Source organism: Gigantopelta aegis, chromosome 3 (genome assembly GCF_016097555.1).
Source record: "Gigantopelta aegis isolate Gae_Host chromosome 3, Gae_host_genome, whole genome shotgun sequence".
NCBI lineage: Eukaryota > Metazoa > Mollusca > Gastropoda > Neomphalida > Peltospiridae > Gigantopelta > Gigantopelta aegis.
This window is the reverse complement of record NC_054701.1, coordinates 78,148,024-78,154,023: the sequence shown is the minus strand read 5'-3', so window position 1 is coordinate 78,154,023 and position 6,000 is coordinate 78,148,024. Positions and strand designations below refer to the sequence as shown.

At 41.0% G+C, this 6,000-nt stretch overlaps 1 protein-coding gene across 1 annotated transcript in view; it reads left to right on the top strand.

Annotated features, from left to right (window-relative positions):
- Positions 1 to 3,176: 3,176 nt before the first annotated feature.
- Positions 3,177 to 6,000, top strand: part of LOC121369116 (serine/threonine-protein kinase TBK1-like) — a 78,713-nt gene continuing 75,889 nt past the window's right edge. The window contains exon 1 of the mRNA XM_041493976.1: positions 3,177 to 3,207. The gene's annotated coding sequence lies outside the window, so the exon portion shown is untranslated. The remainder of the gene's footprint in view (positions 3,208 to 6,000) is intronic.

Here is a 6,000-nt window from a genome sequence, read left to right as displayed (position 1 = left end):
AACACTAGCTATTTATTATAAATCAGGCTTTTGCCTGGGGGTACAAGGCGGTACCTCACGTATCATCTCATATTCCAACTCTACTAGAGTCTGTATATTTCTACACTGATCGTCAACTTACTGACGCCATCGTCGCCAAATCACGGTCGTCGAAACCGCACTCGCAGAGGTGCATCAACGCCAATCGCCACAGCCATGCACAGCTGTATTAATACACTGCATCAACTTCATGTCCATCGCGCGAAGTACACTGCGTCAACTTCAACGTGCCACATCCATGCAATGTGTATTTAAACTGCACACTGCCTCAACTTCAATCGTGACACAGCCATGCACACTGCGTCAGCTTCAACCGATACACAGTAATGCAATGTGTTTTAACACTGCATCAACTTCAATCGTGACACAGCCATGCAATGTGTAAGAGCATGTCACCGTCACAGCATGAAAAAGTGGTAGTCACTTCAGCTTCAACCGTGACATCATACCATGCATGTGTTTTAACACACTGCATCAACTTCAACCGTGACACAGTCATGCAATATGTATTAACACACTGCATCAACTTCAATCGTCACACAGCCATGCGATGTGTATTAACACACTGCATCAACTTCACTGCATCAACTTCAATCGTGACACAGCCATGCGATGTGTAATAATACACTGCATCAACTTCAACCGTCACACAGCCATGCGATGTGTATTAACACACTGCATCAACTTCAATCGTGACACAGCCATGCGATGTGTATTAATACACTGCATCAACTTCAACCGTGACAACAGCCATGCGATATGTATTAATACACTGCATCAGCTTCAACCGTCACACAGCCATGCGATGTGTATTAACACACTGCATCAACTTCAATCGTGACACAGCCATGCGATGTGTATTAATACACTGCATCAACTTCAACCGTCACACAGCCATGCGATGTGTATTAACACACTGCATCAACTTCAATCGTGACACAACCATGCGATGTGTATCAATACACTGCATCAACTTCAATCGTGACACAGCCATGCGATGTGTATTAACACACTGCATCAACTTCAGTCATTACACATCCATACAATCTGTAGTCATACCAATGTAAGTCAAGGTCAAGGATCTCCAACACACGACACCATGCAACGCTTATTCTTGGTCTGTATAAAACATTGTCATGTGTGTAGGTGTAATGAGAATGCTAGCCGGAAGAAATCAATTTCTTTCTAACTTTTTAAAATTACAGTAAATATGTATATGTGATTAATACGATCGATACAATATCAAGCTTGGTGACACAGAGACTATTTGAATTTCATCCATAATTAGGAATAAATACATATACTCTTCAAAAGAAGACACGCAAACCACATTGTCGTAACATTTGGAATTGATTTAACTATTGAACAATCATGAGTCCACATAATCACCAAATGTTGCAGGATTGTTCACAATTCACTCAACTTCAATTGTGACAAAGCCATGCAACCGTGTATCAATACACTGCATCAACTTCAACCGTGACAATCCATGCAATGTGTATTAACACGCCTGCATCAACTTCAACCCGTGACACATGCGTCCCAATGTGTATTGGCACACTCGGCATCAACTTCAATCATGACACAGCCATGCAATCGCTGTATTGATCCAACTGTCCCATAGATATCAACTTCAATCGTGACACAGCCATGCAATGTGTATTAATACACTGCATCAACTTCAATCGTGACACAGCCATGCAATGTGTATTGACACACTGCATCAACTTCAATCGTGACACAGCCATGCAATGTGTATTAACACACTGCATCAACTTCAATCATGACACAGCCATGCAATGTGTATTAACACACTGCATCAACTTCAATCGTGACACAGCCATGCAATGTGTATTAATACACTGCATCAACTTCAATCATGACACTTCCCATGCATCGGTGTATTAACACACTGCATCAACTTCAATCATGACACAGCCATGCCATTGTGTATTAACACACTGCATCAACTTCAATCGGAGTCGACGGTGTTGTGGTGTTACGCATGACGCCTCGAACTGGACGTCACCCACGAATGTGTATTACGTACACTGCATCAACTTCTGGTCGGATATCCTGCGCAAACCTCATTGCTGCGGCTGTGGCCATAGTCAATCGTGTATTAACACACTGCATCAACCCGGATCGTGAGCGGTCCTGCCCGGGGGTAGTGACCCGTGGTCGACCGGATCTAGGGAGGTCACGTGTTGATCCATGTTGCTGGTAACGGTCCCACAGTCTGGAGATGGTGCTTGGGGACACATGGAATGCCCTGGCAACGGCCGTTCTGGATTCGCCTGCGTCTAGTCGGCCGATGGCATTGTTTCTCTGCGGTTCACTGAGACGTGGCATGTCCTGGATTGTCAACTGTCGGCCAGATACAGAGGCCAGGCAAGCGAACACCCTGCACTTTTATACTGTCGGTGTTCATGTTGCACGTGCAGACAACGCACGTGCAGTGGTGACATGGTTTGCACGTGGCTGCGTTTTTGCGAATATTCACATTTTGGAACTTTATTGTACAGTAGCTGCGTTTTATCGAATGTAACCGTGGGAATGTGTTTGGGACATGCAATGACCTTATATTCACAAAGCATGAACCGGTAGGAAACATAAAATCGGAGTTATAGCCCATTTGTACCCTTTTGCGTTTCTTTTTTTGAAGAGTATAGATACATACATGCAGATTATGTAAACAGACGAATCTGTTTGCATATAACGGACAGCTCGTGCTTATTTGTCCGTTAATGGACCTATACTGAGTTGAACACTACACGTGTACGAAGACAAAAGCTGTTAAGCTAATATCTCTCTCGATATCTTGGACTACATGACAAATGGCGCATGCGATTGTGCTATACGTTAAGGTAAATGGTTTTGTTTTTACGGGCTGGGAGGGCGAACTGTGTGTTAATTTGTCAGTTTCAGTATATATCATACTGTTTTCCTGTTCTAGTAGTCTATAGGGCACTAAACATCTTGTTACGTGTCCCTACTGTTCTTCTTGTTTTCTTTTTCTTCTTTTTTGTGTTTTTTTCGGCAAAGTTTTCTTTATTTTTAAAGAGACGGTCCCGAGTTCGCTGCCATTGTTTAACTGTTTCCGATTGGGAATTGTGATTGGCAGGGCCTTTTTAAAGTCGCAGACCCTACTTTGAATCCGTGAAAATAGTAAGTACTAAGTTTGGTTAATCTACAAACCTGTAACAAATCTGCATAAAGTTGCAATAGAGTGATACAATAGTCTGTGACGTTGATACGGAGAAATACCCTTAAAAGTCTTGTCATCGTAACGGTTTTTTTTTTAGAATTATGACAAATGCATTTTGTAACATTACAAACACCAGGATGACTATAAACACTTCGGATGTACGAAAATGGATAATTTATACAAAAAAATATAAGTAATGTCTGATTTCAATTATGAAAAACGGCTTTAATAGTGAAAAATATGCCGTCGTGTTTAAAACCTAGGGTTTTTTAAAAATATAACGAATACAATTACATATTGTTTCAATATCAGTATTTGTATACACAATGGGCCGATTTCACATGTCTGGGTTTCGTAACACCAGGTTATATGAAAACCTAGGTTTAACACTGGTTTACATAAAACACTGAAAAACTTGACCAAGACCTACACCCGTGGTGCATTTCACATGTGTGTGTTTTACCCGTGTTTACAAAACCACGTTTTTTACATGGGTTACCCGCAGATCTAAAAAGGGACATACGCGAGGGATAGCTTACACTTCATTACTTTGTAGTTCAAACTCGTTGATAGTATATTATTGGCATTCGCGTACACGATGGGGGGGGTCACCTATCTCCTGGCCCCCTTCCCCCCACAGTCTGGGGCAAACCATATTCGGGTAAACATTATGGAGATGTTTGGCCAAAATAAGCTGGCCTGAAAACGTTTCACTGTGTATTTCCATCATTCTACTCACAATATTAGTTATAATCCACGTAAAAGGTGGATCTAATTTTCTTACACACCCATTGGTGAGAACATCATTTGTTATTTTTGGTAACACATACTTGTTAACATGTACGTGTGTGTCAACAATTTCAAGACATATGACTGGCTACTCCTAGGTGATGTTTAGGTCACCAATGCCATTCATCCAATGGAAAAACAGCACAATCGAAATCGATTACACTGTAATGTATAGTGAACCTGACAATCATTTGTCTGTGATGCGTAACTTAGCTACAAGCGGAAGGGCTGTAAATAACTTTTAGTCGAAAAAGATGTTAAAATTTGCTTAAAACCTGATTTGTTTAGGATATGTAAGAAATAAAATAATGCATTCGTGTCTGTTAGATACCATTTATCTTACAACTTGCTGGTTAAAAACGTATCAAACTCGCTTTCGCTCGTAAGATACATTTTAAAACAACTTGTAAGATAAATGGTATCTAACAGCCACTCATGTATTATTACCTATATACAGTCGTGCTAAAAGACAATTAAAAAAGGCAAAATGGCATCTTGTCTAGGGGGGGGGGGGGGGGGGGGTTCGAACCTCCTGATCCCCCACCCTTTATCTGCTACTGTAGTGGGTTAAAATGGTCTCTAAAAATACGTTCACATTTAATGGCTCTGCGATACTGATGTAAAACACCATTTTGCTGGCGAAATTATCTATGAAGAAAAGTTACTTTGAGCATACCCAGTGAAAAACCACCTCAAGAGCAGGTTTAAACAAGCAATACAATTGCAACCCAGTGTTAAACTAGGGTTACTGAAAACCAGACATGTGAAATACACAGTAAACATGACCCAGGGTTTAACCTAGGTTTAACCCATATGTTTCCAAAACCCACCGATAACCCAGACATGAAATCGGCCCCATGTGTTTTTGGTCGTTTTATATGTGTAATACGTAGCCCAAACAGGCTCTGGTAGTTGGGGAAACATGTTACTAAGTTACAGTGGTACAACAATTCAGGAAAATAGTTTTAATGTAGCTTAGTACCAGAACTAAACAATAGAATATAAGTAACGTCTTATTTCAGTGATGAAAAACGGCTTTAATAGTGGAAACATGCCGTCGTATTTAAAAAAAAAAAAAACACAAAAAACTAGGGTCTGTCACTTTAACGAATACAGTTACATATTGTTTAGAATATTAGTATCTGTATACACAATGGGCCGATTTCATGTGTCTAGGTTATCGGTGGGTTTTGGAAACATATGGTATAAACCTAGGTTAAACCCTGGGTCATGTTTACTGTGCATTTCACATGTCTGGTTTTCAGTAATCCTAGTTTAATACTGGGTTACAATTGTATTGCTTGTTTAAACCTGCCCTTGAGATGGTTTTTCACTGGGTTTGCTCAAAGTAACTTTTCTTCATAGATAATTTCAGCAGCCAAATCGTGTTTTACGTCAGTATTGCAGAGCCATGAAATGTGAACGTATTTTAGAGATCATTTGAAGCCACTACAGAAACAGTGGCGTAGCCAGGGGTAGGTGCAGGGGGTCCATGCCCCCCCCCCCCCCCCCAATCCCGGCAAAATTAGGGGTGATCAGTGGCGTACTCAATATCATCGTTTACTTGGCTGCCAGATGCCCCCCCCCCCCCATACAAAATCCTGCCTACGCCACTGTACAGAAACGAATACAGAGTGGGGGTAGGGGGGTTCGAACCCCCTCCCCCTTTAGACAAGATGCCCTTTTGCCTGGGTTTTTTTAGCACGACTGTATAATTAGATCCACCCCTTCACCATGTTCGTGGCGAATGAACAACAAAGCGCCTGAGATATATAGAGGATAATAAACGAGATACCAGTTATTATCAAAATTATGTCTCGAATCAAATTATTTTTAGTTGTCGCGAGCTTTAGCGAGTGACAAATGAAAAGTATTTCACTCGGGACATACATTGACAATAACTGGTACTGAGTTTGCTATTCTATTTATTACCTCAGCTATGTTTTCTCTAAACGCCTTTATTT